Source organism: Atta colombica, unplaced genomic scaffold (genome assembly GCF_001594045.1).
Source record: "Atta colombica isolate Treedump-2 unplaced genomic scaffold, Acol1.0 scaffold210, whole genome shotgun sequence".
NCBI classification, from domain to species: domain Eukaryota; kingdom Metazoa; phylum Arthropoda; class Insecta; order Hymenoptera; family Formicidae; genus Atta; species Atta colombica.
Genome location: NW_017259306.1, coordinates 1,341,298 through 1,364,305, shown reverse-complemented (window position 1 = coordinate 1,364,305; position 23,008 = coordinate 1,341,298). Strand labels below are relative to the sequence as shown.

The following is a 23,008-nucleotide window of genomic DNA, read 5'->3' as shown; positions in this document are numbered from 1 at the left end:
ATATATATATATAAATTAGAGCAATCTGAGACATCTTTTCGTTTAATTGATTTTTATATGATATTTCATTTACATATTACCGCTAATATCGATTCTCTCTATCGAAATGAAAATGGACGCATGATTCGCTGTCACGGAATATGACGTCAAGTAAAATTAATCTCCCTCGTTAATAGCAGGCAGAGAAGGTATTTGTGCGCTATGATAAAAATCTCTCGGACTCAGTGCGGTCGGATGAGAGCTCTGCGAAAAGTGTCTTTCGTTCGGGAAATGAGGTAATAATACCGTGATAGTACGGCCGGTATATTATGTTCCATTAGCGAAATCTCATCGTGCCTCGCATTGATTATCATTAATGACGGGGAAATCGATAGCGTACTCGTCAGGTTTCACGGAAACAGTCGATAAGCTATCCGAGGCATGGCATAATTCGTAATAAGAGAGAGGTAAGGAGAGAGAGAGAGAGAGAGAGAGAGAGAGAGAGAGAGCACAATCGCAAATCGCTCGACCATTCATGAGAGTTCATTCTTTTTCACGGGCGGCGCACATGTATGTAAGCGCGCATGTAAATTCCCCGGTTTCCTCACGAAGACCTCCTTCGCAGAAACGAGAAAACGTGGTTGTACAGAAATTGCTTTGCCGTGTTTCGCCCGCGTATAAGATCTGCCCTTTCCTTCACTACCATATCCTCCGTGCTTTTTCCTCTCCATTATCTTACTTCGGTGACTTACACTATTCTCTGGGCCGCGTATCTCGATGGGATTCATGGCGGAAATGTAATAAGATCGTGCTTGCGCCCAACGATATTTCCTACGAAGACGAACTCGTACGTTAGATCACTCGCAATCCATTCCGTGCAACGTACACCGCACTTCTCGATAACATCGACGCGATCATGAATATATTTGCAGCTTGCGGGGGAGTGCATCGCGTTCTCTATGTTTGTCTAATTACGTTGCTTGTTTCCTTCGTGCTTAGACTTTCAACGTTGATACAATCTGTCGATATAACTTTTAGTATCACGGAATAAATTTTGCTTTGCACAGTTGAATGTGTATGTGTGTGTGTGTGTGTGTGTGTGTGTGTGTGCGATCCGTGGAAGTCTCGTGTTTCTTGTATTTCTTCTTTGTATAATATTATTTCGATATTTACGACCATATCATGCGAATAAATGATTTGACAATGATTTAAATGCCTTGATTATTGTCAGTGATTCACTTTTAAATTTTCATCATAAAAGCAGGCGACGCCTGCTGTATTCAGGAAGCATTCATTCGCACAAACGTTTTGAATAGTGGCGATAATCTCGTGGTTTGATAACTCTTTTGATTCTTTTCGAGTGGATACTGCTAAGCGCAGCCCCTTTTTGAGATACCCCCCACAGTCCGACTCGCATTTGCCTTTCTCTCGGTCGAGCTTTCCGCTCTTTGCTGCTTTCAAGGAATATTAATTACGACTGCCTCACAAAAGACACCGACCGGAAGTTTTCACCGGCTATCAAATGCAGAACAGGTTAATTAAATTCTCGCCGCTTGTGCGCGGACCGCAAAAGGGCCCCCACAACACATGGCACAATACTGAGGTCAGAATGCCACGGGGCACTGTTAATTAGGCACACGATGAATAGCATTGCGATGTACATCCGGAAACACTTCTAGTCAACGTCACGGCGGCGTCTGTCGTCCATCGAATAATTCTAGAGAACCTGTGTAATTTTAATGCTCGTATATATATATATATATATTAGGTGTAGTAAAAAGAAATTCATTATTTTTCCATTCAATTTCATGCAAAAATAATGGATTTCTTTTTACTATATCTAATATATTAAATAAAATTATATGTTTTCAGAAATTATTTAAGAAGAACGGAAAATCATAATAGCGAAAGAAAAACGAGATTTAAACATAATTGTACGTAATCAAATAACACCGAAAACGCAAGAAATTTTATTATTTTAGATATATTATTTTTTATTCATTATAAATACAAGTAATGAAAAATAATAAATTGAGATTTCTGTTTCGATAAAGTTTATATAGTAACATTTTTTTATTTCGTATAATTTTATAGAAATATAAGTACTACAAAGACTTTTTAATAAGACTAAAAAACACCATGCAATTAATTTTAATACATACAATGCAAATTTGTGTAATTCATATGATTCCACAATATTTTATATAATTGGTATTTTTGGCAGATAATAACATGTATATGTATTGTTCTCTTTTTGTGTTTCGCTCGCAAATATTTTCAACAATGCAAAAATTGAACTGGATAACCCGAGTTCGGTATAGAGACCCGACTACAAACAGGAGCACGCGTTAGTTACGCAGACGGAGTACAACCATACAGATGGCTGTTTTTGCCGGCGGCTATGCATGGGCGTATACTGCACGCAGCCGCCGGCTTCTGAGCTAATTAGGCGATATCATCGATACGCGGCCAATGAGGATTGATTTTCATGTATGCGCGGGCAGATCTGTACGAGCTTAATTGGGTAGAGAATGCCACCGCATGCAGTTTATATTGATCGGAATGTTCACATCAACGATGTAATCATATTTGTCCAGGCATGCTTTGGGAACTTGCCGTCCCGTCGTGTTTGCTTAATAATTATGGATCGATTTTGGAACCGGATAATATTGACCCTCGACGCTGCCGCGTAACGCTCTATCGTGGCGTATGATGCAGTGCCACCATGCACGCCCGCAGTCTCATGCAAACTGGAAATCACACGTTCCCACCTGCATAGTGAGGGGGGGGGGGGGGGGGGAATTATTGTCGGCACGTTTTCGTTTCGGAGCCAGCTCTGTTTTTTTTAAATTTCATTTTCAAATTGAATCATTTCGACGATTTCGTAATGAACGTTGGTGTACCTCATTTTTTTTTTCCTCACTGAGAGTATACCGCTGTAAATAAACCGAGAGAGAATATATGTGTCGACGCGATAACGTCTCTATCGGTGCACTCAACCGTGAGAATCGTAAAATATAAGTTTCGTGATCGAGAGATATTCCCGTCGTTGAACACACTGGTAACAGCTACTAAAAATGCAGCCGGGTCGTCGAGTTCGGTTGCGAGGATGCGGTGGCTTTTAATTAACGACATGGTGGAGGGACGGTTGGGGAGACCCCGACACAGAGCGAGAATCCAGCGTCGGTGATCACCGCGGAGATATGTAATGCTGTGTACGTCGCGATGGTGGCCTATAAACCCCCGCGGGGATTACACGTGCATACGTGCGTAAACCCGAAGCTGAATGGCCGATGGATGCCGCGCCGGCCCGTAGCTATTCCGTCCGTTGCGGCAATGTGCGAATGAACGGACAAGCCCATTTATGTGTACGCGGACTTCCGAAAGCGTCGCGTGACACTGCCGAGCTCGTTCTCGTTCGTCAAATTCCGACTGAAAAATAGCGGCCCGCAATTCCATTTCGAGGTCTGATTAGCAGATTGGTATTAGCAGATATATTTAGTGGGAAAAGTACGTAGTAAAATAAAATTTGCAATTGTGAAATGTAATATAAAAATGGTCCCTAAACAATATTTTTTTCTTTTATTTATTTCTTTCTTTTATTTAAATAGACGAACATTAAGCAAATTTATAGCTTTTAAGAAGGTTTATCAAACTATTAGAGTGTGTGTCAAACTATAATCAAACTATAATCAAAGTACATCAGGATGCAATTGCATTTTGTGGTACAATGATAATGGAGTTGGAATATTGCTGATATTAAGCAATGAGTGCGTTTAGATGTATTATCACGAATGCATGAAGCTGTTGCTAACGCTTGTATTGATCGATATATTATCTACATAATATAACTAATCTATAATTTCATATCTATATTTAGCGTTTATTTCGCTTACTATTCAAACGAATGCGAGCGAGTATATTTTCGATGTGAAACTAATGCGACTGCGAAATATTAATTCGCGTGTTGAATATAACGAATGGAATTTGTGGTATCGCGTTAGCCGCGTTAGCATATTATCGAAAAGTGGTTACTTCGACTTTTCCGTCTCATTATCTCGGTAATTAAGACCAGAACTTATCGGTCGCCGAGATTCGCCGCGTGTAATTCTAGAAGCTGTGTTATCCTATTATCACGCTGGGTAGCGACTAGCGCTACTAAAATAATTTTTATAAACGTGCTTACGCGCGCATTTGTGTATGCTGTCTGGTCGTGTTAAATGCCGAAAAGTGTTCCGTGCGCATGGCAGGATAGGTGTGTTACACGTATCCCAAGAGGTACCGGCGCATGTCGGGCTAATTGATTCCCAACGACGACGACAACGACGACGACGACGATGACGACGGGGGACGAGGATGCGCACATCAGCCCGGGTTCATGTGCATATGCATATGGCGGGGCTGGTTTATGTATATGAAGGGCGATTTTGCGATCTACGACGTTGTGTAAGATGTCTTTGGATAAAATTCAAATGTGACGCAAGGATGTCGCGTGAATTCTTGTTTTACTTATGCGAAAACCCGGGACATACATCGAATTTTAATTAACGCGCGGTATCGTGTATTCAAAGTATCGCGGTACATCGGTAACGGACGCGGTAAACGTCGAGTAAGAGGAGGAATTAAATTTAAATCGCAGTTTTATTGTACAATTAGCACGCAGCGCGACGTATCATATTGGAGTGCGTCGATATATTGTATCTCTGCACGTTGCAAATTAAAAGCATACATTTTTCCATTAATATCATAAAAATTAATTTTTCAACACTTGAACAACAAAATTTCGTAGTAACAGAAATAAAACACACACACACACACACACACACACACACACACACACACACACACACTCACACATATATATATACATAGTTTCATAAATTTTAGCGCTGATTATGACGCAGCAATTATTAGTTTCGATTTTTATTTCTCTCTATGTAATCTGAATCCTGCTACTCAACGATTTTGTTGATAAAGCTGGCCTTTATTATTCGAAACGTAAATTGTACAATTTAATGTAAATACCTCTGCATTCTCTCTCTTTCTCTCTCTCTCTCTCTCTCTCTCTCTCTCTCTCTCTCTTTCCTCTGCGATTCTATCTTTTTGTCGTATTCAACGAGGATTAATATCGTACGTCACTATCTCTAATTATTTCAGTGATAATTATTATTACTGATCATATCATCATTATCTTGTTATAAATGTTACAACGATCACTATTGTATTAATTTTTTGCTGATATTCTCATTGAACAAAGCTTTAATTCTTCTGCTTTACATTTATATACATATCATGTTTTAAATTAATATATTTTAATACGATATATTTGACTTTAAATAATTTTTTTCTTATAATTTTTCTCAATTACCCAAGTGTATCAAAAAAACTAAATACGCGTTTACTTCGACGTGCAACCTGCATTTTATTAGAATAGTTTGGTCTCAAGTTTTTTAATAGAAACTGAGATACAAGCTGGACCTTTCTTGTCTATTATTACGTACCGCGAAACTAAGTTTTTTACAGTGGCGCATAAGAAAAACTTATAAGAAAAATGGTTGGTGCGACTAAAAATATTGCTCGAGTTCCTACACAGGTCAATCCTTATCACATACTTAATAATAAAATTATGTTTCGTTTTTAAAATCCATACACGATACTTAAATCCAAGATTAAAAAATACCATAATTTTGTAGATTTTTAATAGTTTATATTTAATTTCTGAAATCATGACTATTTTTTTCTATATTATTTGAATATTATCAGTTCTATCATCGAATTCTTCATCGTTCAATGATGAATTTTAAAGACAGTTAATTTTTTAATCATAAAAATTGTGATAATTTATTATTTGTAAAAAAAGTATGTTTAATTATCAGTAAAAAAAAGTAAATAAAATGCAATCCATAACAGTAAAAACTCGTTAAAGTTTTCACATGTAAGAATTCTTTCAGATCTTTATACAGTACAGAACAACATAATTGAATTGAAGTTCTGTACATTGAAGTTCTGCATTGAAGTTCGAAGAACAATTAAGGAGTTGCAAACAAAGGGCAAAAATTTCACATTACTGACGGAGAGTTAAGACATATAATACATCGTTCGCAGTGTCTGCGATAGCTGTATTACCTTTGTGATAATACCGGTTATTAGACACGATACGGTTATTTATTTCATCGAAGCGTGTGGAATCCGATACGTCCACTCACCAGTCCCTCGCCAGTCACGGCGAAATTTGCACGTTGCCCGCTTTGGCAGTTTACGTCGACAGTTTGAATCGTTTCCGCGAGCAGCTATCTTTCATTCACGGTGGGGCGATATTTGGCCTTTTCATTAAGCGACGAATGCCGCTTGATTAATGGAGTTTGGTTACCGCGCCTGTCGTTGGTTTCCATCGCCGCGAGCCGACAAACGCGTCAGTCACTCCGCGCTTGGAGTTTGTGGAAACGAGGTAGAAACGAAGGTTTTAACGGAAATCCTCGACGTGGATTGGTGACAGAGAGTTGGCGAAACGGGTTTTCACATGACGGAGAGAGCGATTTTACAAGATGCACTAAGAGAACTTGAAGAGAAGGGTATGAAAGTAATAACTTCCCATTTCGACCCATCAGTTGATTATTACATGTTTTAATAAGATATTATATCATTTCTTTTAAATTTGAAAGAATGGAAAGTATATATGAGACATGAGAAACTTAAAATTTAAATATCACAGAACACGTAATAATATACATTTTCAAAGGAAATCTTATATAAATATATCATACTTTTAAATATGGGATTGCTAAAGATAATACAACATTTTATACGTGACTTAGTTTCGATCATCAGTTATTAAAAAACTTTTTAGAATAGCTTTCTAGCGAAATGTGGCAGTGCCAAGGAAAGAGATATTGGCTTATCCTGTATTTCACGTAAATGAAATGCATACTGAACTGTGAAAAAGCGACGAACGATAACGCGTGCCTCGTTGTATAAAATTGCTTTTACTTAGAGATCACTGCACGTCAAAGGCGATTTAATGATCGGAAAAACGCCGGACGCTCGAAAAAAGGTCAAATTATGCATAAGTTTTATATCTAGATGCTTATTTCATTTTCGTATATATACATGGTACATAAAAGCGCGTGTATGCAATTAACAGTGCACAACTCTGACTAATGAAAAATGCTTGTGAGAGGAACGTAAGTGCATTATACCAAAAAACGAAATGCGATCCTCGACTCGTGTATAAAATACCTCTATGTAAAAGATATTTCTACCGCGTGGGAATGAAGCAACGCGCAGAATAACCGTCATCGCGATTCTCGTTTCCGCATAGTTTTCGTACAAAAAGTTGACGTGAATCCAGCACTAGATAAATACGCGGGTCCATGAACGATTTGCAAAACGAGAACGTCAACGTCGGCGATCAACGTCGCGTAACGAGCGCGACAGGTATGATTCTTGCAAAAGGGATGGCGCGATACGTTAAAATCCGTTTTATAGCAAAAGCGAATATATGCATCTTCGCCAACATTATAAAATACTTTTGCGCCAGTGCGCATCAAAAACGGAATTCGCGTTTGTTTCTCCAGCAAAAAGAGAGCACATCGATGCGCGCACACTGCACCACGCGAGTACATATATCTCCTTCAAAGGGAGTAAAGAACGTCTCTCTGTGTAGGCGATTGTATAGACAGGTGTGCGTGCGTGCGTGCGTGCGTGTGTGCGTGCGTGCGTGCGTGCGCGCACAGATATGTCAGATATGCAAATGCACACGGACGCACACGCACATGTATAAAACACTTTTGAGCGAGTGTGCGCATCGGTGGCTGTATGATCTACATACAAGCAACCGAGAGACTGCGGGACCCCTCCGGCTCCTTTTCACGAGTGCATATAATGCGATCTCATTTTATTCTCCATCCCCTCCTCTTTTCCCGGAACCTCTCCGTTATCGTCTGCGTGCGTATAATGTCGGCGGAGGCGGACGGCGCTACGCAGCGAGAGGAAAAAAACTTCTAGCCTTTTCCAACGTTTCCTCGTTTCCCAGGTATTCCGTCCGTCCGTATCTTGCCCTAGCTAGCTTCGATTCTCGTTAACTTCACGATACTGTGCGTTTTCTATCACCGAGCCAATCGCGAGCATTTCACTTACACGCGCATGTAATTAAACGAGAGAATACTTTGAAATAAAGTTTGTTTAAACACTGCAATTGTAGACTGTATATCGTGACAGTTTGAATCATTCAACGGTATTTTAAGTACAGCAAACATTAAGCTTTTGATAGAATTGCAGAATTAGTCCTGTCTTTTTACACTATGATTGTTTTTATGTTTACTTTATAATAGAATTATGCTAATCATGATGGATATTTGTAGCAAAAAAAATACATCCCTTTAGACATAATTTTTTCGATTATTTTTTCGATTTTATTAATAAAATTGAGAATTAAAAAAATAGCAAATTAAAAAAGAAATCGAGGCATCTTCTTTTAAAATATTTATCCTGCTGTTTAGTTTCTATATCTTCTATATATTCTAGAATATGTGAGTGATATCGTTTTTCGACGTAGCATCGACTAATTCGAAGAGCACGATAACTGTTGGGAGAGATTCGAATATAATTCACTCGGGTTTATAGCGATATCCATGATCGTTTTTAGAACTATTACATCATCCATGGAACGACGATTCGCTCGCGATATAACTATGTTGTCGTTGACGTATTCCGGCTGAGGATAGAGGGATGGCGATCGTCGCGGTCGCCGCAACGATAATCGAGAGGTTAACGATCGTGTGTGCGGCGTGGATGGAGGTAGCATAGAGAAAACAACGTGACGCGCCGCTATTGATTGTTACGTCGTTCCGCAGCTACGGCGGCGGAGTAACGTCGTGCGTGAACGAGTGAGGCGTCGAGGGGGTGGTCGAAGAGAAAGAGAGGAAACGGATAGTCGACGAGCGAGTTAGGAGAGAGAGAGGGGGGGGAGGGAGGGAGGGAGGGAGCGAGAGAGAGAGAGAGAGAGAGAGAGAGAGAGAGAGAGAGAGAGAGAGAGAACAAGACACGAAGACGATGAGAGAGAATGCGCGCGAGCGTATGCCGTTGCAGGCTTCGACCCTCTCGACGTAACAAATTGTTTATTGCCACATGCTCGACTCTCACACCGTACGGAATGGGGTTGCTGCTCGGCCTCGCGATGCTGCCGGTCCTATCGACACCCTACTGCCGACCTTCGCCCATCAGTATCCTGGCGTCCATTTCCCTTCTCTCCGACCATGTTCCGCGTAGCGTGCGTATACATGCATCGTTGTGTGGATAGACAAATCCGTGACCACCCTCGAAGAGAGCAGGAATGAATCGTTGTTTTTTATTATCCGCTGGATCACGCATGGATCCAATAATGTGGACCCACAATGCACGTGCAATGCATAAGTATAGAGGTTCCTTTTTTCCTTTTATTCACAGGCATTATGTAGGCTGGATAGAACTACCGGAGAATACGTGCAATATTCTCTCTCTCTCTCTCTCTCTCTCTCTCTGCGGTTTGTGGACATTGCAAAGAAAGGATATGGAGCGAAGAATCTTCTTTCGAGAAAGATAGACTCCATTATGAGAATCATAAAAACGCAATATAGACGTTTTCGAGGATCACGATTCCGAAAGGATCTCGATTAAGAGTGCCATAATCATCATCATTCGATCGATGTCAGCATTACGAACTCGAATCTAAAAAGGGAGACCCGCTTTCGACGTGCTCGCGATTCATCCGGATAAGACGAGCGCATTCTCTTAATCCGTAAAACTGGAGTATCGCTCGTAATAACATTCTCCAAATCCAGATCCAAATGCATTGAGGCTAATCTAAGTGTTCGTAGAAGTAATTAGTGAGACGTTGAAGACCGGAGGGAATAGTTCCGAGCTTGATCTCTAATCACTAATCACTCTGATGGCTGCCACTCGGAAGAGCGCGCACTTTGTTCTGTGCACTTTAATGATCCGTGATTGTTGTTCGGCAAAAATTCAACCGCTAACTAACTGATATAGAAACATCAGCGTTCTGAAAGGTTGAGCTGCAGAACCCGGAGCGAAGCCCCAAGGATCCTCAATAGAGGAAGTTCGAACGAATGAGCGGGAGCGGTTCTTGCTTCAAGCTCAGGTTATTTCAAAGAGGAAGAACGGAGTACAAAGAGTACAGCCAAGCCAGCGGGCTGAAGAGAACAAAGAGAAGGGTCACGGACGGAAGGAGAGGAAGAAACAGAACTGAAACAACCGGCGAGAGAAGAGACGGGTGCAGTTCATCGGACAGTCGTTATCTTATTATCGATATCGCATCGCTACTTGCGCCTTCACTACCGCTTTTCCTCCCCCATCCTGAACAAATGTTTGCACCGTGCTGCTGTGAACAGATAGCGGTGCGAAGACTGGTCCTGCAGAGAACCGCTTCCTGTTTGCCTTGGGGTACACCGCGGGTGCGCACACACACACACACACACACACACACACACACACACACACACACACACACGTGACACAAACACGCTGATCGCGCGCGATTTCACATGGATCTCGAAAGAAGCTATCCGGGCGTCAGTTATTCTCCATTCAGAAATTTACATCCGTTTACGTGTACCGAGCACTTCCTACGACAATGCAGGTTTAAGGGGGATGCGCTTTCGTAATATGACAGGTGAAACGGCGTATCATACATCCGGCGCACTGACTTCCTCATCTTATCTAAGTGAGTTAATGCGTTCTGATAAACACGTACGTTTTATCGAATTACATCCAAATATTCTTGTCAGCTTCTATATTATTTTGTAATAGATAACTTCTTATTTTTCATACAGGAATTCAACTATTTTTCAAAACGAAGAGATTCTTAATTATTCTTAAGGAAGTTTTTCAGCCTTTTCACAGAATAAGAAAAGAAAAGATTGTAATTGAATATTGAGAATAAATTTGTAATTAACCCTCCGAGTGCACTATGGATCTGTCAAGGAACAAAATTTTAACAATAAAACAATTTTAAGTGGCTAAAATTAAAAAATAATAATAAATATAAAGGGCATACACTACTACGCAAGATCTTGGAAGCGAAATAACAATTTATTCAAATAAAAAAAAATATATATATAAACGTTTCGGTTTGATTAGACCATCTTCAGTATAATCAAATCGAAAAATAATTACAATAAAATTGAATGATTATTACATTAAAAATTGTCTAAATTACGAATTCAGTCAATTGTTATTATAAAACGCTTTAGATTATGATAATCACGTAAAGTTCGTAAGATTATAATTAGATTAATGTAAATATTTATTATGATGTAGCCTTTTGTGTCATTTATTATTGAAAATTAGTTTAGCTTGTGGAACAAAGCACAATTTTCAGATTCTATTATGCCAATAATTTAAAAATCAGTGTATAAATTAAAGATAACTATTACAGACAAAATGAAACAATATTAAGTTAACAATATACCTGTTTCGAGACTACAACATGAAAAAGATTTATTGTAACAGAAGGACATTCGTAGTTCTAATAATATACTGAAGATGGTCTAATCAAGATCGTTTTTATATATATATATATATATATATATATATATTTTTTTTCGATTTGAATAAATTGTTATTTGACTTCCAAGATTTTGCATAATGTTGTATGCCCTTTATATATATCATTATTTTAAAATTTTAACAGACAAAATTTCTGTCCGTATTTTGCTATATAAAAAACAATATAATATCTGAGTTTAAAAACGTTTAGAATACAAAGTAGAGAGTGTAAAACAATAAAAAATTTTTTTCCAATTTTTCACAATTGATTTATAATAATAAGAGAAATTTAGTACTGGCATGAAAGACCCACGGTGCAGACAATGTTAACGAAAAATAACGGTGCACACGAAGGGTTAATATGTAAGCATTAATATCTAAAGATTTTACTTTAATCGTTGTTAACTCTCTTTTTAATCTCTATTATATTTGCACGAGCTATAGAATTGAAAAATATTGCATAATATATGTAATATTATTATAATATACAAGAGAAAGTATGCAAAAGACTTTTCTGCACTATATGCTATTAAATTACGCTGAGTTATCACGCTTCGGAAGTTTGCGCTTGCAGACTTCCGATGCAGCCTCGGTATAGGATGGATATGCACTTTCATAATCTATCGTTGATATACGTAAGGCTCGCTTAGAGTAAACTTCCTGATTAACTTTATGTGTGAACTGTTTCGTAATAATGAAGATGAATATTCATATTTTTCATCGACGCATATTCTGTGGCAAGATTTGTGGAAGTATTATATATCTTTCTGCAATACATTGCACTATATGGAAATTATTCATTGACATTCAATAGACATTATGTGCAATACGGAAATACATTTTTTTAATTTATTTTTCAATTTTCTTTAAAAACATTTACACTGTATAAATGTAATGTGAAAATTTACAGTAATTCAGTTACTGTGAAAAGTTTATACCAATTAAATATTTGGACGCAGTCCAAATTAGAAACAGCAAAATGGAGAAAGATATCGATTTTGATTATTTTGTAGGGAAGATTGTGAATTAAATCAAGTTGTATTGCGTTACGGAAATTTGCACCTATTTTCACGATGATGCTGTAGAAGCATTTTGTACATTTATAATACGCATTCATAATACGCTATCGTTTTAGCTATAAATATATTACGCGAGCTTTAAACGAACTTTCTGATTATGTTTATGACCGAGCTGTCGCCTGGTAATGAAGATAAATACACGTACACTTTATCGTCGCATGATTTGTCGACGGCTATGTGGGAAAATGCGTTCTGCGGGAAATTATCGTAGGTAATTACGTCGACAAAGGGACCCGTATAAGCGAACGCGTGGGTGTCATACTATTGTTATCAGAAAGGACCTAAGTTACGTGAAATTACCGTACATTTGAGAAAATTGCTTCTTTCAGTATTGAAAAAAGCAAAGATACATCAAGGATATAAACTGTATTTTCCCCGAGAAAAAGTTTACGAACTTTAGAAAAATAGAAAAAGGAAGAGGAAAGAGTTTCATTGTTCGTGGGACAAAGTAACTGTCTACAGAAATTAATTATCCGCTGCGTGTTATTTTGTCAGGAACGTTATCCTATAACAGCTTGGTCGCGTATTTCTTAATGATACGTAACTCGTACTTTCACATGAGATTAATTGAGACAAATATCAGCAGAATGTCAAGCAACTACTCCTTATGCCATAAATATGATTAACTAACAATAAGTTTTGCGTGTCATAGGGGATGTCGTTCTGGAACAGAACGATTAGTAGCCAGGACTACTAGTAGCCAGGAGTTTGTACCTACTCGCGTCCGTCGAACGCTTTCTATGATGACGTAATCCTCGGCGAACACGCACTTTCGTAATACGCTAACCACGCGTTCGTATATATTTTAAAATGTATGCCAAAGAAACGTTCTCATTATGTACAGACTAACGATACCAACGAGAAGGCGGACACGTGCAGTACCGGTTTGCGATTTATGTCCCGGAGAAGAATTAGATCCTATCAGCGTCATTTTAGAATAGTGTTGCGACGTTGCTCATCGTCGGGAAAATTGTATTTACCGCGAAAGAACGATACGCGATCTGCAAATTGCATTGCACGAAAATGCGTGTGCAGTGATGGAAATTTAATGGAACAGCGTCTAACACAGCGACGTCTCTTTCTTTCAAGTTTTATTCACGGCGACGTGACTCTTTCGCACCAAAACTCAACGGTACGTAACTCCGAAAAGTGATGATGGCAGGGCACTGGTTTAAAGGTACGTAACGCCACGCCATTACCTGGCTCAGTTGCTTTTATATTGGTGGAACGAATTGCTTTACTGGCCGTTCCGCGAGCTGTGCGAGCTGCATTACGCTCCTTCGAACTTGAACGACAACTCAAGACAGCCCCGGGAGACGAGATCAACGGCGATAAACCGTGACGAATGAATGCGCGAGCGCTTGTCAGATTATCCGGAAGATAGCTTGCGAATACGGGCAACCTCACGGGAGATTAACTGGAGCAACGACTTTCGTCTAATCACTAACGTGGGCTGCTAATCTTGCGCGACGAATAGGCCCTCACGGATTTGGATTAACTAGTCTTTCCGTTGTGTGGACATACAACTATCGTTTCACTTTCACATAAACTGTCTAATAAAATTGATACGGTGTATATAAATTCAGCGAAACGTGAATGGTATGCAGATTTTATAAGCGAACGAAGTGAAAGATAAAACTGTAGAAAATGTAATATTATCGTAAACGAGATATATAAACACCTCGTGTAATTGAAATAGTTCCTAAGCGTAAGTGGAATTATCTCTGATCGTTATGCTCAACGTAATTTTCTAACAGGAAATTAGATATCAGAATATTTTTAGGTATAACGGTGAGAAACGATTGCGTACATGTAATTAAGAGAAAAATATATAATGTTGTAGTACATATAATTAATGCAATCGTATCTTATCTGGAGAAAATATAAGCAAATGAAATTAAGCCAAGAGTTTCTAAGGTAAATTTAAAAAATTTGTTCTAGAGCAAAGTAAAGATAGTTGCAAAAATGAATTGATTTTAGTTAGAAATCGATACTTTAATCGCCGATGATATCAAATAGAAAATGAGAGCGTAATCTCGCGAACGTGATCGCATGCGAAACGAGTCGATTATTCATTATACGAGCACTATGAATCGTTTCGACGTGACGATGCGGCGCACGCAATGGCACTTCACGATGGCCGATCGGTTGATTATGCGATAAATATTTCCTAGGTGCGAGATTAGATTAAGTTTTGGTATGACGCCGTGATGCGGTTCATGATGCCGGCATGAAATGCTGCAGCGAATTGCGAGTGATTGCGATTACGTGCCGACGATGACCCAGTGTCATCACGCTTGCTGACCGACCTTATAATTGCGGCCGCACAGATACAATCGCTAATAACTGTTCCAATAATTTTTATTCATGAATCATGATATAACGATGTGACCAAAAAAAAAAAGTAACAGTAATAGTAATGCTACAAATAACACATTATTTTCCAATTCTGATTATTATTATTTTTTAAAAGGAAATCTTAAGCTTCACATAATGTTGGAATCAGTTTTTACTACATGAATAGAACGATTTTGCTGAAGTATCTCAAAATTTAAATACAGATTAAATTTCGTTAAACCAACAAAATAATTATATAGGAAACGTAAGCGTGAGTGATGAATAATGCTGTAAAAAAATATTAATAGCAATCAGTTCGAATCCACATAATTATTTTGATGGTCCAACCAAATTATTTTTAAATTTGTATTTGATATTTTAGTAAAACTGTCTTTTTATGTAGTAGAATGATTTTATAATAAAACGCAATAAAAAAATAAAAAGTAATTATGATATAAATCATAAATACACATAAATAAATGTAATAACAATTTTTTTTAACGCACACATAAAACAAATATTTATGTATGTGTGCGTGTGTGTGTGTTAATGCAGAAATATTATATTAAATTGAATATGAAGTAATTTGAACACGAAATAATTTTAATATCAAAATGATATTATTGATTTTCTAACTTTAATTTAACTTTTAATGTAATTCCATATTTTTAATGTAATTCCATAGCTTTTATAAAATTTTATAAAATCTAATCGTAATAATATGTATTAGAAAATGCTACGTTAATCTGTTCGGAGTAACTTGAGAGACAAAATATCGAGCCATCGAAAATTCGGTCACCTTTTATCGCAGAGACTCGACTTATTCCGCTTGAATTCTTAATCAAAGATCGGTGCACCTCGGTAACAGCCACCTCAATCCCGCGGTTTGCTGAACATCCACTCGAGTGGGTCGGCTTCTCTTCAACCGAAAAGACTTACCGCAGAATTTTCCGAATTTTCGTTCAGTCAGCTTTTGTGAGCCCGATGACGATAAAGTAATTTCATATATTATATTACCATCCCGATATTTTATAAAATTATATATAAAAAAATCCTATCTCTTTTCAATACAATACCATAGAAACGAAGTAGATATCGCGGGACGAAATGAAGGTTTCCTGTTGGAAATGTCCGTCCTAATGTTTACATTTCATTTCGTAATTAAAAACGTAGCAATTAATTTTAATCAAGCGGCGCGCGCAAGATGAAAAAACGTTGCGCCAACGAGTTGATTTTTAATCGCTACTTTTTGTACTTTCATTGTGGTTGCACCCGTATTTACCGTATCCAACCGAAAATGAACCGTTGTCAAGGGAGTGTCATTTGTACCGGAAAAATATATAGTTCGACTATATACATTAAAGGCACGCGCGAACGTGCACGCTCACTCGTTAATTTCATTGCTCTGTTTATTTCCCGTGAATGAAATTAAAATAGCTTCTCGGACACGAGAGTCCCTGACGGATGGGATGAGCGGTGGTTCGCGAAATGGGAATGGGTAAGGGTTAGTTCAGAAGGTAGAAGGACCTTACTGCGCGACTCCATCTTTTTAATTAAAGTTTGAAACTGAAGTAGAAAGTGCACGTGAGAGAGAAAGAGAAAGAGAGAGAGAGAGCACCAGTATTCTCGAGGCGAGTGAAGCGCGACGCATAAAATAGTCAAGTGTAGTTTTCCCAGTAGTGAGGACTGTCATCTCGCTTGTTTAACATTCTGTCTATTATAAAATGAGACTGGTCCAGTCAACCGAATATCTCTCTGTCGAGATGTAATTTCTGGAAACATGTAATTTACCGGTAGATTGTCATGTTTAGTTGATGTAATCTCTGATGGTAGAAGTAGAGAAAAATTATCGAGAAAATTTCTTGTCAATCTTCTGAATTACTTCTACATACGTCGCGTCGCTGAACAAAATAAATTGAAATTGTAGCTTTAGAGTGATATTATCTTTTTGCTATCGCTTCATTGAAAGCGGATCACGTAGACCGACATAAACATGCGCGCGACTAGTGCAATCTGCACCGGTGTCTCGTATCTAATTCGCTTTCTTAAGCTTTATAGCGCTATTCTATTGTCTACGGGTACCATTAATTTCGCTAATGGTTAATCGATAGACAGGCGAGTTGTGGGACCGTACTATCCTACGGTCGCAGTTCACGTGTAATTGTACGGATTCGAGCGATCTGCAGGAAGCAAGAAGTACAATAAAGCTACAATAAAGGTACTCGGCCGGAGTGCTCTATAGTTGTAGGAACGGCAATCGGTAGTTAGACACCTGTTCGCGGCACAGACTATATATACAGAGACATACAGACGTACGAGCGTGCGCGCGTGTGCGATCGTTGTTGCGCGGGGAAAATGAGAAAAAGGCATCGTCGACAAGAGAGACAAGACACGAGAACGATCGGGAAGAGGAATTATAACTGGCGAGAACGGAAGGTGCTATTTATTATCAGTCTCGTGGGGCACAATGGCTCGCGACTGCTGATTGATGTTCTCGCCTTTAGTCACTGTCCAACGTGTGCTATATTTACAACAATCCGCTTAACTCTGTACATCATCGAAGAAAAGTACTGCCGAATCACGCCGAGTGAGAAGCGAGTGCAGTACACGTTTCATCCTTTCGCGAGATTTAATTATTCCCCATCATGCTGATTTGCACTATAAACTTTGGTAATTAAAGTGATAGAATTATTCAACGGCGGTGTAGCCGCGTCCGATATGAATACGGGAGCAAGCACTACGTGCTATTTACACAATTTCGAAATATACGCCCGGTTCTGCGTACAATTCGCCGTTTGTTCACAAAGAGAACCTATTTTGATGGAACGCGCTACGTGCAGGTAAATGATTGCCGAGTTAATTATTTACACAGTGAATTTATCGCGAAAATGTTATGACCGATTAATTACATGGAGTTAAAATTCAGAGAAATATATGATTGGTTGTTATCGAGTTCCGATACGGCACAATAAATCAGAATAAGGTCTAGAATATCGCGAATCGATCGAACGTCAGTAAGTAATCAGCTGGACGAGTCGTCGTCCAATGTAGTAGAGCCCGTTCTACCTAGAATGTGACGTGTACCACGCACAGGAGCTTACGTGACGAGAATTAGTTATCACGTGGAAGCAACCAGTGGTGTAGATCCCCATGTGGTTATATGTCGTAGACCTCCGATAAACGTTCATAAAGTAACCCTAAAAAAAAAAAACCTTTACGGTTTGAACTTGTGAGTACAATAGCCGTACAGTATCTGCAGAATTTTATACTTAAATCTTTCTTTAAATCTCTGTCGAGAATGAATGGCGCGAGAACGAAATCTAGAATGTGTCGAGATGAATCGTACAGTGAATTCGTTGGCGTATAGAGAAAGCGTGTGTCGCGCGTTTATGCATAATGCACGATGAAATCGCGGATAACGCAGAGGGATGGGCTTTCCGCATCGTCACTATCATGATCATTTAACTCTCCGAGCTGGGTAGCTCGATAATGTAAGCGCACGCTTTATCTCAGTCCTATCTCGCAAGACCGCATTATTAATTACGTGCCTGCGGAGTTGCTCAATTGCCGAGAAATTGTCGGCACAAAGCGATCTCGGAAAGCACCGACAACCGCGGCGCCGACGAAAGAGACGCGTGACGCGATTACTGCATCAGTGACATTGCTGAGAGCTACCACTGTCGTTGAAAGGGCAACACGTTCTGCGCGATTGACCGAGCTCTGAGCGTAGAATAATGGAACGCAAACTGCATCGTGTTTACAATAGCCAGTGATCGTTCAGGATTACGTGAACGCACGCTTCGATCTGTTACGGTGACAGTTGAGTTTCTTTGACATTTACGAGTTTGTATTTTTCTTGTATTATCGGGTGTATGATGCGCGTGAATATTGCCCTTTAAATACATTTAATTTATTTGCCCTAAAAAAATTTAATGTATTCATTTATGAAAAATTAATCGTTTAGTTTTGCTAATCTTATGTATTTTTCTTAGAGTGCGACGATTGTTCATGTTGCTCCGGAAAATTGGAACGTTTTCTTAAAAGATAGAAGGATTAAATAATAGCTACCTTTTTCGTATGATGTGACTTTTTTTTATGAAATAATTTTTATTAAATTCTAAATCTTCTCATCTTGCATTGTCGTTAATAAATATATTATTAATCCGAAAAAGGCTAATATAGAAATGTAATCGTGTGTCGTATATCTATAGCAAAAAACACAACGAACTCTCTTCTTTTCTTAATTTTAGCTTTTTTTTTCTTCTTAATTTTTTTAGAAAATGCGAACATATCTTTTTCATATTATTAAACTAATTAGAGCAAAGCCAAATGGCTAGTCATATTAATCAATATATTATTGCACAATCAATACAGCTTACAATTATATTATCATACAATTTGCAAGGTTTTATATATATACAAGGATGGAGCATGTTTTTAAATAATATGGTAATCTTTTTTTGCCTTTTTTCAACAAGCCACTGCGTATTCTCTTAAAAGCATATTTAGTATAAAAACTAAATGCTTAAATAATTAACTAATTAATCAGTTAAAAAAATTAGACTTTTATTAGTCATAATAATGTTAATCTTAAATGGAGAAAAGTAGTATTGACTTTGCAGACTTATGTGCAGAAATTAATAGTAGTTTAAAGTGCAAAAAATTAGTTTCATTCATAAACGATTGAAAAAGGAGCACTCACGTTTAGTGACAGTAGCGTATGTCGCAAGTCCTGTTTCGTGCCGCAATGCTCACCGGTGGTGACCTTCCCTTCTCCTGTCACCTTCGCACTGTCACCCCACGATCGCCGTCCGATTATCGTGATCCACAATGTGCCGTCATTTCACCGAGCACACCACACTCTTTTTTTATACTAAAAAGCGCGTCAGTGAGGAAAAAAAAGGAACGCGGGCCGGACCGTCAGTGTGGCGGGCACTCTCACGCGGCGCGTGCTTTTCGCGCGTCGCGACGTTCGAGCCCGGGTACGACCAAACCGACGAGAGCAATGCGTACCCCTCGCGACCCCGTGACGGACTGAGGATCTCGTCGATGGTGCAGCGCCGCCGTGACCCGTGGCGACACCGCGAACTAAATCCGCGCCCGCACATACGTGCCGCCGAGTATCACCGGCGCGGTGCCGCGGTGGCGGTCCGTTTCGCGATCTGGGTCCTTCTCGCTCGACTCTCGCCAATTTTAACCCTTCGAGTATACTGATGATGCTCGTTGGTGCCTGAGTGCTTTCCATCCCTCTTGAATTTCGGATCCATATGAATAACAGAAATAATAACGAATAAATAAACGGGATACATTTTACTTATTATATGCTCTTGTCATTTTAGATGCTTTGCGTGAAGTTTATATGTTTTTCATTTAAAAAGGAAAGATTCGATATTTGGACAAAACAAACGAGCTGAAATGCGGCATTTTTTTCAGCTGCAACGTGGAACGTAAAGTAATCGAGTTTTTGCAACCGTCGAACCGACGTAGTTTTTGCATTGTTTCTGCTCTCTGTTACCGAGACCGTAAATATACTACCCAACAGAGTGAATATGAATACGACTTCATTATCGTAGTTATGTGTACACTTTGCAAAATGAATAAAATGTTTCAGCAGTGGAGCGATATTACGAGACAGACTCTGCTGGTAATTAATACCTAAAATTTACATGCACTATAAATAAACGATGCAGTAGTATGCCCATACGAAGTAGCTAGCCAAAGTTATTGAGGAGAAAAAAAATGCAATTACTAATTATACAATTTTAATCCGCATAAAATGAACTTTTTATTCTTCTATACGTACTGTAATATTAACGATAATATTTGTGTTGCGAAAAAGTTGGAGAAAGATATAATAGTAAAATGGTATTCTTCAACCAAATTTAATTGAACAGAACTTTATCTTAATCTAAACGTTCTAGTTAAGAAGTTATTTCGAGACAAGCATTAAAAAGTAGCAAGGAGAAGCTGGTGGCGTCGCGAATTAATTTTTTCCTAAGGAACAATCGCCTTTAAATTACTCAAGACATCGCCATCTGCGGACGGGAAAAAAAAAGTGCGAGGCAACCAGAGACATTTTGCATAATACATATGTCATAGACGTTGATGGGCTTAAAACTTGGCTATTTTCCATCGTGCTTTCTAATGTTTCCAACGTCTCGCCGCAAGACATTGGCGATGCAGTTTCGCATTGCTCTTTCTCACAGGGTTTTACGGGCCACGGTAGAGCGAAGAGGTCCGACGTGGTTCGTCTCGTTCGACGAGCGGCAAATGTCGACGCGGGAATCCGAGTAGGATGGAGGACGCCCGCGCCGTTCGTGTAAGTGGCACCGTCGCGTCGTTCCAAAATATATCGTTGCGGTAGGTCGCGCGGGAGATCGTCGGTGGTACTCGAAGAACGAAAGACGCAATTATCGGTTAACGTGGCGCCCTGGCGTTGCTCGGTTCGGTTGCTTACGCCATTTACCGTATTGCTTGTACATTACCGCTTTTCTTCGGGACTCGGGGCTCTATTTACCTGACGTTAAACTTGCACACTCTTCCACGGTTCTGCACTAATGAGAAAGGGAAATTTTAAAGATAAAAGAGAGAAAAGCAAGAATATATTCTTAACCGGGACGTACCATTTTTATTTAAGAGATATGAAACTTATTTCTTTCTCCTCGCTTACAGAAACTGCAAGTTAAAATACTAGTAAAATTTCGATTATAACAGATGAATCTTTCCTCCAAGAGTAGAGTGGGTGATTAGATAACTTTTGCTGAAGAGAACTTTGAAATATCATGCAATAAAAAATGAAGACTCTCGTTATTGAAAATTTATTGTAATTATTTATTGTAATTCGCTAAATTGTCGAAGACACTTTGCATATCGATATATTTATTAAGTTTTTTTTATCGTGTTTTATCTTTTCCTCGAAACGACCTAGATTTTCGGGATCATCTCTAACGGTTTTCCTCGCTTTTTCAACCTACAAATCTCTCGGTACTCGCGGATGTGGACACATGGTGTAATTTAGCTCTCCGATTTGGGTCGACATCCATTCGGTCGAGGTACTAAACGCTGGTCGGAAACATCGGCGAGCATTGTGACGACACGATCGAGAACAATATCGTGTGTCCATGAATCAAGCATACCCTCCACTCGAGATGTCGATCCGCTTTAGCCTATATACGATAATGTCAGCCGATAGCGCGGAATCGGTCGGCCAAATCAATTAGCAGATACATCTCGCGATCCGCAAGGGTCCGTCTAGAATGGGCATAGTTCATAGTTCAGGTCGCGGGGCAGAGAGGGCGGCTTGTTTCATTCCGAGATGTCTATGTGTAAACGGAGAGAGGGCCTCATACAATCGCTCGCGATTCGCGTTTCGCGTCCGTAAACTGAACATGTAATGTATTTGGGGGGGCTATTGCTTTCGGCTGGAGTTACGAGAGGAGCACGACCCTCCGGAACGGAACGATCTCGTACGAGGCCAAATACGAGGCACTTAAGCGACGACCTGACCTCCGTCGTTGGCGTCCCCGAGTCCGTTTGTCTCGGCGAGCCATCGCCTTTGACAATTCTCCTAACTTGTTCCGAGAAGCTCCACCGGAGCATTGCTTACTCGCGACCGTTTCGAGACTTATGTTGTTACACAAGTGGCAGTCCGCTTTACGACACTCGTAAATCAATGAGTCGCGACGAACGTCGAATTCTCGTTAGTCGTCCATGTGTGCCTGCGATGATCCGCGTACTATGATTCGCGCCTAAATAATGTTAGAAACACTCGTTTTACGGCGAATCGAAAGAATCGGATATCCAGCGTAGCGCAGAATCTTTCGCGGTTAAAGAGGGCTTTTTCCGACGAGTAATTCCTTTGTGATTAGTGGCTCGGGGCATCGGCTTACTCGGCCACGAGCAAAAGAAAACATGGGATTGTTTCCTCGAGCTACACCGTTGTTACCGCACCTCGCTCTCCTAAAGCAAGCTTAGATTTAGTGCCACGTGGAAATAAACGCTTTCGCCGCGGTGAACAACAAGAATCGTTCGTTACGTTAATGACAGGTTTCTTCGGGCGAATGGGAAACTCG

General features: G+C 39.4%; 1 protein-coding gene across 1 annotated transcript in view; it reads right to left on the bottom strand.

Moving 5' to 3' along the window:
• Nucleotides 1-19,868, bottom strand: part of LOC108687690 (epithelial discoidin domain-containing receptor 1-like) — a 154,293-nt gene extending 134,425 nt beyond the window's left edge. The window contains exon 1 of the mRNA XM_018193603.1: nucleotides 19,639-19,868. The gene's annotated coding sequence lies outside the window, so the exon portion shown is untranslated. The remainder of the gene's footprint in view (nucleotides 1-19,638) is intronic.
• Between the last annotated feature and the right edge of the window lie 3,140 nt (nucleotides 19,869-23,008).